General features: G+C 38.5%; 1 long non-coding RNA gene across 3 annotated transcripts in view; it reads right to left on the bottom strand.

Moving 5' to 3' along the window:
- Nucleotides 1-1,220: 1,220 nt before the first annotated feature.
- The window catches only part of LOC125182059 (uncharacterized), a 34,808-nt gene continuing 23,744 nt past the window's right edge, over nt 1,221-12,284 (bottom strand). Inside the window, exons 1-4 of one of the 3 annotated variants that reach the window (XR_010830136.1) lie at nt 7,964-10,912; nt 7,550-7,711; nt 6,068-6,198; nt 1,221-1,361 (exon numbers count right to left, since the gene is read on the bottom strand). This is a non-coding gene — a long non-coding RNA (uncharacterized lncRNA). Of the gene's footprint in view, nt 1,362-2,202; nt 2,392-6,067; nt 6,199-7,549; nt 7,712-7,963; nt 10,913-12,284 lie in introns of those variants that run through there. The other 2 variants (XR_010830134.1, XR_010830135.1) reach the window with 2 other exon arrangements.

Genomic DNA, 12,284 nt, shown 5'->3' with positions numbered 1-12,284 from the left:
CCCTTTAACAAACAAAACCAAAGTTATTTGAAATACAGCTTTCAAAAGTCAAAATAGTTTTTCCCAGAGTTTCTTCTGTTCTCACATTTGAAGGCAATGTTTTGGTTAGTTTGGCTGCACACAGTACTTGCATAGTTAGAAGCCAGCTGCCAAGAGGCTTTAAAGATTGACAGCAATCAGAGAGAAAATTGGAGAGAAAAGAAAGGACCAAGCTTCTTCAACCTTTTTCATGAGGTGCAGCAAATTTAGAATGTCAAATACATATAGAGACTTGTCATTCAAAATCCTACATTGAAAAAATAATGGAAAAATCATGATTTATTTAAAGAAAAGAGCCAAGATTGAAAGAGAAATTACTGCTCAATATCCACTTGTACATTGTGTTTTCTGTTCAGTAGGAATAGTTTCTATCTCCAATAAGAATTAGGTGCAATTAGAAACTTAGCTCTTGTGATCATCTGAGTCCTGGCTTATTAAATAACCCAAGATGCTTTTGGCACCTGTGGGTGTTCTCAGTGCAGAAGAATCCCATCCTGATTAGTCCCTGTCATTGCCCTGGGACCAGATGCCTTTTATCAAAACAGCAATATCCTCAAGGCAGTTACATCTTCTGAGGACCAATCAACAAGTGCACAAAGATAAGCACATGTGAAATGAGTCTTGTGGAGCTAGCTCCAAAATAATCACAGTGCTATGATCAATACCGTCTTGTGAAGATGATTAGCTAGACGCTCTTCGGGAAGTTGTACAAAGCAAAAGCATTTCCTCCAGCTGCTAAAATCCTATGTTTTGCTTTACGCTCAGCTTCTCTGGAGAAAAAAAAAAAAAAAAAAAAAAAAGTGTGCATTTCCTGCCTGCCCCCATTTTAATTGTTTCTACAGATTTTAAAAATCAAGAGATTTCCTGGAAAAAGTTGTCTATCTCATGCAGACTGCAGAGTTGATGAAAGAGCTGCATTCGTCAGCTTGGGAATGTCACTCCTCACCTCTGCTGTGATGAACTTGGCACTTCAAGCAGCACCACATCCAGCTGTGTGCTTGCTGCTTCACTGGGAGAAAGTCTGCAACTCATCTATGATTTCTTATGCATTCATGCATACAAGTGTTACAAAATGCAGAGGGTAAAAATGCAACAAGTTTGAAATGACCTTTTGAATTGTGGAGGTGAACAGTTCACCAATCATTCGTCCAGAAAAAACAAACAAACAAACAAACAACAACAACAACAACAACAAAATGGTTTATTCATATGCTTGCAGCTTTCCATGTCCATATTGGTTTGTGTGCCGAGGGCTTGAGCATAGTCCCAGCAGAAGCAAAGGGATGCACAGATTTATAGCTGCTTCAGGAAAATGGGTACAACTAGGAAAATTAGTAAAAGAGAAGTGAGAGGGAATGAAAGGCCAGAAAAACTATTATATAACTTATACATAACTATTATATATTATTGTATAACTATTTGTTCATTCATCTTTTCCTATTTGTACAATTAGAGTATAAAAATAATTATAATTATAAGACATTTAAAAATGGAAGATATGACATTATTCTATTGGCAATTCTTACCATACAAAAAGAAAATTTTCTGCATTTTTGTGAGGTTTTGTTTTTTAAAGGGAATATTAATGAAATGTCTTACAAACATATGGCCTACTTCTGCTTGTACTTTTCCTGTTAATATGGACTTGTTCCAATGCTGTTCAAGTCAATGGGAGGAGTATCTCTATGACAGGCCTGGTCTGGACCCACAGGAAAATACAGCAAGCACTGGCAAGGTGACAGAGGAACTGCACTTAATAAGGTCATTTGTAATGTCTCCACGATGTTAGCAGCTGTGTAGTAGCTCTGTTGCAGAATTAGATCTATAAACCAGATATTATAACTACAGTATCCTGTTAGGCCATTGCTGGGACAAGATCTTTTTGAAATTTCTGGATTTGATAATTTATAACAATTAAAGTGATTGTGCTTTATTTTCCAAAAAGAAAATGCCAGAACATTTAAACTGTAAAATTATAAATTATATTATTTTAGAGTTGTTATCATGTCTCCTGTAGTTCTTCATATGGTTGTTTATCATAGCCATGATAGAAAGGAACATTAGAGATTTACTCTCCTGCCTGACTTTCCAGAATATTAATTAAAATTACTTTTCAATTATATATATTTTTTCTAATTAGAGATGAAGATATGATAGGGCATATGGGTTGAGTCCAATGCTGTTGAATTTAAGGCTGAGACTCTGACTTCAGGGGATGTTAAATCAGACACTTTGGCCAACCACTGAAACTTCAGCATTTTCTTGTGAAGTGTTGAAATGCAGGAATCAGTCTCATATCAGATCCAGCTTTCTTGACTCTTTTTTATCCTTGGCTAAGCCTTCAAGCTGCTTCTGTTGAAAATAAAAGGTTTGTTACCATCTCTAACATGTGCAGAGCTGGTTAAGTTTCTGAGGAGTCATAGTACAAATAGTCTAGAAAATGAAACTTGAATATTCTTCTTGTGTTGACAGTCTGCTTACAAAAACGCAGCCTTGTATGTAGAAGTGGTATTCTGTAAAAATAAGCTGAACTATGGTTGCCAATGTTTTATAAATGCTGCAGTTTAGGCATAGAACATGTTTTATGTGAGTGATTTTCCTTTCGTCCTAGCTAAACGATGTTATTTCTTATGAAATTTCAATAGGAAATCCCCAAAGGGTTAAAACTTTTGTATGATTGCTATCTTTTTTTTCTGCTTTCCCTCCATAACGAGGTTCAGAGTGCATGATTTCTTACCCCCTAACAAAGTAAGAAGGGGAAGAAATGCCTTTTTATAGCAAATATTTTGAAGAACAACAACTATTCACACAAAATAATTATCAGCTAAAAGAGTGGGGAAATTTTACTCCAAAACCTGCTGATAGGTGAGCAATAATAATCAACTAGCACATTATCTGAAAAGTAAATTATGCATCCAGCCAGACTAACTATGTTAAAATGAGTGGCAGGAGAAGATGTCAAGATTTTTTTCTTTATGACCTCCATTGGTATGTGTTGATTTTTTTTGGCACTGCCCCAGGCCCCAAGTGTATACAGTTGAACAAGGGGAAAAGGCAGCAGATTTTATTGATTCATAATATGGCTTGCTGTAATGTTCTGAGGGAAAACAAAGGGCTTATGTTAGCCATAAGGTACTGTAATATGTATTTAACTGGTATGAATTATAAGGTTGTCTCTCCTTAAGACTATAAAATATAAGGTTTCTTTAGAAAGAGTTTGAAGTAAAAAATGATTAAAGCACTGTCCAAAGTAGACAAATTCTTCAAACAAACTCAGTTATTAAAAGAACACAAACTTATGTATGAATTATTTGGTCCTGCTCAGTTTTACCAAATGCTGCTAACCATTCCCAGCTCCAGATGAAGGGTGAGTTTATACTGAAGACAGCACTATGGCATGTTATGTATTGCAGAATGAATCAGGTAACTTGACTCATTTTTTCTCCTTGCTGCTGTTTCTAGCCAAACTTCTTAAGAATGTGAAGCATCATTTTCTCTGAAAGTTGGGTTCCTTTTCAGCTTAATACAGCATGGGATTTGCACAGAGCCAAATAACTTCCACAGATCCCTGTTTTTCTTTCTCTTTGTGCTATCCTGAAATATATCTATTAATGTCTTTGAGCACCAGCAGAGCATGATGTGGTGGATGCACAGAATTGTCATGGTGCATGACAACATCATGGTGCATTTTAGGTTGGAGAGATTTCTTACTGAAAGGGTTGTGATTCATTGGAACAGGCTGCCCAGGGAAGTGGTTGAGTCACCATCCCTGGAGGTCTTCAAGAAATGTGTAATTTAGAACTTAGTAACATGGTTTAGTGGTGGGCTTTAGTACTAGGTTAGAGGTTGGACTAGATGATCTTAGAGGTCTTTTCCAACCTGAATGCTTCTAAGATTCTATGACAAGATTTTTTGTGTATGGACAGCCCAGGGTGGCAGATCTCTTTTTGATGATGATCAAAATGTACAGTCCTTATCAGAAGAAAGTTGACATTGCTGTGTAGCATCCAGGGTCTCAGAGTGTCAGGGACCTTCCACATGGGGGATCTGTGGGTTGCTCTGCGGCAGCAGACTACACAAGACCAGACATAAGCCCTTGCTTGTGTAGTTTGGGACGAATCTCTGAGGTCCCAACATGTTAAATCATTGATATTCATCCCCAAGCCCATATTACTTATTCTAAGCAACAAGATCAAGAAGATAATATTTCTTAGGAAAAAAACTAATTTGTCACATGCACTGTGACTTTTTGTGCTGGAGTTGATATGTGATCAAAGTAAAAGGGTTCCAAACCTAGTCAAGTGAAAATGAATCCTGAAGTTATACACACAGCATGAAGCACTGTAGAATTTGCCAAACTAGCTATCTAAAATGTAGCTTAAAAGGGTCATGAATATCTAGGGTGAAATTTTGGCTCACTGAAAAGAGTGGGAATTTTGCCATTGATCTGAACAAGGCTAGAATTTCTCTCCTCTTATAGTCCCTCCCCTGCATCTTTTCATTTTATTAGCCATTCTGCTTGCTGTTTGCATGCATTTTTATTTTACGTGAAGAGATTATGTTATGTCAGAATATAATATTTCACAATTGGCAAGACACCCCTCTGTCCTGCAACTGCAGTTGTAGTTGCCTGTAGGGAAGTAGTGAGTGGCTAATGGCCAGCAGTGTCGTGGAGCGGTTACAAAGGAAGCAGAGCAGCTACGGAGCGGAGGAGGAAAGGGGCCTCAGCCTTGCATTCTTCTAAGTGGGAGTCAGGGAGAAGCTGCAGTCATCTGTGCTCATAAACGCTGCCTCTATCTGCTCTGCAATGGTAGAGCTGGCTGCTGTGGTGGTCATTCGGGCTCTTTTTCCGCAGTTGTTATCCAGCGTGAGCTGCAGCAGTTTGAACCTTCCTCCAAGCCACTCATTGCATGTATTGACTGTGGAGCTGGAGAACCTGCTACTAAAGCTGAGAGATAGATGATCTGTGCTCCTTCTGCTGAGATCACTTACAAGGGATATTTCACGCACAGTAGCTGACACTCGCTGGTGACTGGGGAAACACGACTAGTAGCTGCACACAAAACACTTCTCTGGGCAAAGCTCAGCCTTCTGATTTGCCTCTGGCAAATATTTCAATCCATCCATCTTTATTCTTATTTCTTTGCAAGGAAAATGTTGCCTCTACTAAAAGAAGAAATTTTGTGAAAAATGCATTCTGTGTATTCCTTGCTCAGGTTTCTCTCTTTTAGCTTTTGTTAGCAGTTTCAAAGAAGTTTTCTTAGACTTTGAGAGCAGAAGGCTTTCAGGTGGCAGGCTAGCCTTACAAAGGCATTGCCTCAAATGATTTTTGCACCCCTTTGCTCACAGCAGTGGTCACAACAAAGCTGCAGTCCTCTGTGGCATTGCACTGTATCATGTTATATTTGCAGTCTTTCTGGAATGCTTTTTTTCCATATACTTTATCCAGAGTTTGGTCATATATTATCTGCCTGACAACTCAACACCTATAAAAATTTATGAATTTGTATTAGAACCAATACTTGATTATGTCAGTGTTTATGAGGTTTCCCATGAGCCCCATATTCTTCAGTTGAATCTAGCTGTAGACCCTCATAATAATAATAAAACAGGCCATATTTCACCATTTCTCTATTAACATGACTCACTGCTAGCAATTACAGTAGCTACCAGCTCACACTTTTGTTGATTTTAAGGATTTGCTGCCTTGTAAGGGTCTTTGCTGATATAAACACACATAGACATATATTCAGTGGGCCTCCTTAAATATGCTAGAAATAGCTGTGAGTGCACTTTCCAGTTTTCAGAGAACGACATATAGCTACAGTTCTTCATGCAAAAGTGTGCAGTGACTCATAATGAATGTGTAATTGTGGGTTTATGTACTGACAATAAGAAGAAAATTGACAACACTAGGTCTATTGTGTTTGCAAATGCTCTGGGCATGGAGACTGACAGAAAATACAGACGAAAAAACAAATATGGTTCTTCCACGTTCAGTAACCCTCTGCAAATTCCCATCTCTTACCTGTCTTGCTCATGCTTAAATATGCTTCATCTGGGGCTTGATAGAGAACTTGTGTGGAGTCCCAGCTGTAGCCTATAAACTTAAGCAAGATGTGAGCCATCTTCTGGCTTCTGCACAGGAGGGCGTTTCACCTACAGTGAATACTTTACAGTTGGGTTTTGGTATTGTGCAATTATTGTATCATCACTATCCAGTTTGTTAAGTCAAAACAATGTATACAATAAGACTAAGGAGAAGTGAAAATCTAGCAATCTAAATTAAAAGATGGTGAGTCTGGGGGATTTCCATGCAGTTTTAATACTAGCAATGGTAACACAGTACTGCTGTTATTGTAAGAGTAAGATGTATAACAGGCTTGCAATAAAAAAAAGATTCTTATATCCTAAGAATGAAATAGTTGTTTTGAAAAATTAGCCTGGAAAATAACTTTTTATATGGATAAATATATACATATAATGTAAAACACGTGTTCATATTATCCTAATTCAGTAGACTAATTACTACAGAGGAAGAACACAGAGGAGCACAAACAATATATTTGAAACACAGGAGCAGCTTTCTTTTAATTTCCATTTCTTTACTTCCCACAACACACAGCTATAATATTTCCGTAATATGAGAACTCCACAGGGATAAGTTTTGCTGGTTTGAAGGATGAGCTTGATAGAAGTTGGCTTCATAATTTATAGCTGTACATAAATTTACAACTCTTAGCAATGAATATGCAGCATATACACAACTTTTAGCCAACAGTTATATAGCATTGTAACATATTTTATGAAGTAGAACTACGATGATTCTTGAACTTTTTAGTTCCTTCCCTATCAGATTGTATCTCCAGGCAAAGAACAGATGACTTATGCCTAAGTTTAAATGATTTTGAAGTTTTAACTTCAACAGATGTAGATAACACCAGTACTACTCCCCAAAGACTTTTTTCATGTCTCAAAATACCTCGTCCAACTTAATTGTCTCAAGATAATGGTGTAAAAACCCTTCAGGATGATAGGTCATACTTTTCCAAGTCAAATTAAGTTCCACTCCTATAGAAAACATTTATTACATTTGAAAATCTTGAGACTGCTGGCAAAAGTCATATGTTGCATTTTTGGAAAGTCCTGCAGGACATATTCCCATAGCTTATAAGAAAAGCAGGATTTAGAAAATAAAGCAAAAGGGGAGAGACAATGGTCTCTATTCATATAAAAACCCAATCTTTCCCAGAAACTCCAGTGTTCTGGAGAACCATATAAACCTCGTTATATTTGTTGTGCAGCTGAAAGTGTGGGTGATAACAGATAAAAGATAAATTGTTTTTAAAAGTGAATAATTGAAAGGGTGGACGACAGGTTGGCCATGAGCCAGCAGTATGCCCTGGTGGCCAAGAAGGCCAACGGGATCCCAGTATGCATTAAAAGGAGCGTGGCCAGCAGGTCAAGGGAGGTGATCCTCCCCCTCTACTCTGCCCTGGGCAGGCCTCACCTGGAGTGTTGTGTCCAGTTCTGGGTTCCCTGGTACAAAAAAGACAGGGATCTCCTGGAAAGAGTCCAGTGGAGGGCCACAAAGATGATTCAGGTCCTGGAGCATCTTCCCTATGAGGAAAAGCTGAGAGACCTGGGTCTGTTCAGCCTGGAGAAAAGAAGACTGAGAGGGGATCTTATTAATGTTTATAAATACCTTAAGTGTTTGAGACAGTGGGATTTGGCCAGCCTCTTTTCAGTGGTTTGTGGGGACAGGACTAGGGGCAATGGCCACAAAATGGAGCACAGGAAGTTCCGCACCAACATGCGAAAGAACTTCTTCACGGTGAGGGTGACGGAGCACTGGAACAGGCTGCCCAGGGAGGTTGTGGAGTCTCCTACTCTGGAGATATTCAAGGCCCGTCTGGATGCCTACCTGGGTAACCTGCTCTAGGGAACCTGCTTTGGCATGGGAGTTGGACCCGATGATCTCTTGAGGTCCCTTCCAACCCCTGCAATTCTGTGATTCTGTGAAAAGTAAGGAAGCAGAATCAAAAAGTAATTAAAAATAGTGCAGGTCAGGAGGTGGTGGTTGTTGTTTCCTTGTATCTGTTCCAGTAGAAGTGGACAATCTTCCTTTTTAATTTATTTAAAGGAGAGTTTGGGATTCATGCTTTCCATTTGGTAAGAACATTTCCTAACCAGTTGGATGGTTAAGATTTTGTAGTCAACTTTCTACTTTAAAGATGTCAGGAAATGAGCCAAATACACATTTTCCTTGCTTACATATTTCTCTGACTGTAGGATAGAGAATATAAAAATGCTAGGATTATTTTTTTCTCTTTCTCATCCTTCTGAATATGATTGAATATGAATCTTGCCATTAACTTATATGGAAAGCTCCCTGAATTTGACACAATTCTTACCCCACAGTTCCTATGGTGCTGATATTATGAGAGGTGCTGACATTCACTCACACAGATGTATCCATCTGATCTGAAATACAACAAACTCCAGCTTGTGCTCTTGCCCTCTTCCTGTACTCCTCTTCCAAGTCAAGATAGTTTTTAGATGACAATTTGAAGATCTTAAAGGATATTTGGATGACAGTAAAGCTGACTTGCAGCCTAGCTATATAATTAGCAAATACACAATTTATTTCACTAACATAAATCATGTTCCTATGGAATGTAATAATCAAGTTAATATCATTAAATTTTATAAAATATGAAGGACTGATTTCAAGGACAGGATACAAATAGAATACAAGAACCTTGCTTTTAATTATTTTGCTTTTACATACTTATTTTAGTTTTATCACACCATAACTGTTAACGGGAGACAGCTGTAATTTAAAATGTGATCCTATTTCCCTAGATAAAAAACTGGAGGAGAAAAAAAAAAAAAAAAAAAGGATATTAGGCACTATATTTGCTGTTAAGATGTTAAGAGCTTGTACCATCTCCACCTTGTGGTCATTTCTCTGTGTAACGAGCCTACACTGCTGCATCTGAAATGGATGTTTTGGCTCTGGGACTCCAGATTCTCTGAAAAATACAGTACATTCAGGGATTTTAGCTAAGAGATTATTTTTATTTTATTTTTTAAAATGTCCTTTGTACTGACCTTAAATTAAAATGAGTATTTGCTTTATGCTTTTATCAGACATTAATATTTGATATTTTATCTGAAAATGCCCTTTCAGAAGGTCACAGAGTGAGACAGTGATAGAAAAGAGGAGTAACGCAGACTTTCTGTTTTACATTGCCTGGCATTTTATGTGCCATCTTTCATCTTGATTTACCATATTAATAGTATTAAGAAATTGCCTACTCAACTTTAAGAAACCTTAGATCTCAGAGATTAGTTGCAGAAGTTTAGATGATTTTTTTTTCTTCACATTTTCAATCTGCAAATTTTGTAAGAAAAAGTTCCCATGACATTTCTGGTATTTCCCTGATCAAGATCAGCCAGAAAAAAAAATAGGGCATAAGCTCTTTTGTGATATTTTGGCACTTCCTGCACACACCAGAATTTGAAAATGCCAGAATCGTCAAATATAAGCATATTTATGTTGTCTAGGCTTTCAAAACTGTCAGAAACACTTTAGCTCAATATTTTAGATGAAGGTGTTCCCACCTGTTTTCCCACATTTCAGTTCTCACTGTAGCATAATTTGATATTGTCTTTATTGATTACTTATGGCTACTTTACCTTTCTCCATAGAAATTTTTCCTGGTTTTATTGTAGTAGTTGACACTTCCTCTATAAGGTATCATTTGTGAAAAGTGAGTCAGCAGCCTTTTGTAATGCATTATATAAAGGAAGTACGATAAAATCATTTGACACAATGGCATGAATATAAACAACATCACTCCTTTCTCCATTTGTAGAGAAAACTCACAGCTGGAAAAGCTATATTAGTTCTGGTCACTGACCTTTGTTTTTATTTTATCCTCCTCACTCCACTAAAAATAGTACCTTTCTTTAATCTATAAGTGCAGTTCCATAACTGGTAGGATCTGAAGCACAGGATGCCCTGTCACACACTGCTGATATTTCATATTTCTTCCCATCTCTGTTATTCATCCTGAGACAGAGTAGTACCTAAAGTGGCCTTTCTGTTCCCCATTCCTTCTGGGCTGTGTCCAGTCTCTGAATTTAGAGGAAAATGAGTGAAAAGTAGTACCTGTCTCTTAGTACAAAAAATGAGATGACTTTTTTTTTTTTTTTGGATCGCAGAGCTCTTTTTTTCTGTCCTAGGAGTCCTGTTGAATATTTACCTGAACAAGGTTTGGGAGGGCTCAAAAGCTTGAATTCATCTCTTCTTACTCCAGGCAGCATAACTGGCAACCGGAGACTAGGAAATGAGATTTTCCCAATCTGAATAACCTTCTGTAGGCACCAAAACTTATGCAGTGTTATTCTTTGTGGCATCCTTGCAAAAGCATCTGTTTCAGTACAACTATGGTTGTATATTGTGAGAGCTGATAACAACAACAACTAAAAAAAAAGATGTTTAATTATTCTGTCAGAAGTACGTTGTCCCAGTGAGCAAGTGAGTAAAATTCTGAAGATCTAGAAAATGCACAGTAGTTATAGCCAAAAGAAGTCAAAATTGTGAGAACAAATATCACTCCTTGGGGAATGTGACTGACAAAAAATGAAGTCTTGGAAATTTTCTGTTATATTCAGAGATCGCTTGAAATATAAATCTCACAAAGGAGAAAAGGAGAGGGACTTGACAATAATAACAAGGGGTATATCTTGTGCATATCTACTCTGAGCTTCCTAAGCAGGAGGTACAGTTTTGAGGTGGGGAAAAAAGCTGAAAAGAGGAGATGTGGTGGTGGATGAGGAGGTGGAAAAGTGAGGAATGTGGGCAAACGGGTTAATGTAGAACATTAAGAATGTGGAACAGATTAATGTAGCTAAATATATTGTAGATATCAAGATCTGAGCTAGTCATCCCAGCCTTCTTTCTGAAACATCCTCAGAAGCTTACTCTGAGAGGATGTATTCCTCTCTCATAACTTCAGACAACTGCTTTCTAGTTGTCACCATGTCAACTATTCATGGATTTTGTAGTCAGTACAGAAGAGTAGGTGCTTTGAGGGCATGGTTAATGCCTCCATGAGGAAGTCATGTAAAGGAGTGCATGTATATGAATCATGCTCAGAAGTTCTTTTTTCCTCTATTGACTACTAAGTAGGTGAAGTGTAGTTTGATAGGTTGGATACAGCCTAGCAGAGTAGTCTGCTGTTTAAACTAGAGGAAGCACGTCCCACACGACTGATCTCCAAAGGATCCAAATCATGCTCTACTCTCACCAGTGAAAAAGATCAAGAACTTGCTGAAAGACTTCAGCTCCTGAGCTGCTGTGCCACCTGTTCTGGCCACTCTTGTCCCTGGGTGCTTGCTCCACAGCATGGTGTGACCCTAAATCTGGTGTTCAGAGTTGTCCAGACCATTTAGTAGTCTTCTCGGGATTAGATACTGATGATAGGAGACTGAACGCAACTACACAGTGATTTCTGAAACAGGATACCTTACACATAAAATGTGGTTCTTCTGTGTGTTCCTTCATGTGCTATAGAGTTTTGATCGCCATATGGGAACTAAGCCTTAGTGCCCCACTTCCCCTGCACAATTTCAGAAAGCTACTGTATTAAATAACTATGGAGCTTTGAAGAGCTGATCAGTTGAGGGATGGGTGGGCAAACATTAAAAGGCTAAAGAAGTCTATTCAAATAACACATTCAGATGCTTATTGGGAAATAATTGATCTGGAAATCAAGCTTCAGTGCCTCCTTCCCTCAGAAGTTTGCAATGCTGAGAGAAAACCACACCTTTCAAACTTGTTCTCTGCCAAAGTTCAGTGAGGCTCCAAAGAGTTTTTGAAATGTTAAACTTTTCAACATTTTTTTCCAAGAGGGAAAATTGCGCCTCGTTCAGTTTGAAAAAAAAAAGTCCGCCTGTGACTAATTAGAAGCAGCATGTAGCACACGTTGCAGCAGGGCTGTTGTCTCCGAGCCCTGTAGGTGGTCCTGAAGACCACAGGCATCTGCCTCCTGCAGGCTCCGGTGGGCGAGGGCTAGTGGCAGTGCTCCCATGAGGAAGAAAGCCCTGGCAGGCCTGACTAAGGCAATGCTGCGGATTGAAGCCAGCTGGAGTTGTGCCTTGGTGAGGGCTGTGGAGCTTGGCCCCGAAAGCTTCCAAACAGGATGGATGCTTCAGCCTTGGAAATGCTCTGCGCA

Source organism: Anser cygnoides, chromosome 3 (assembly GCF_040182565.1).
Source record: "Anser cygnoides isolate HZ-2024a breed goose chromosome 3, Taihu_goose_T2T_genome, whole genome shotgun sequence".
Classification (NCBI taxonomy): Eukaryota; Metazoa; Chordata; class Aves; order Anseriformes; family Anatidae; genus Anser; species Anser cygnoides.
The sequence above is the reverse complement of the archived record's forward strand: the minus strand, read 5'-3'. Positions and strand labels throughout refer to the sequence as shown.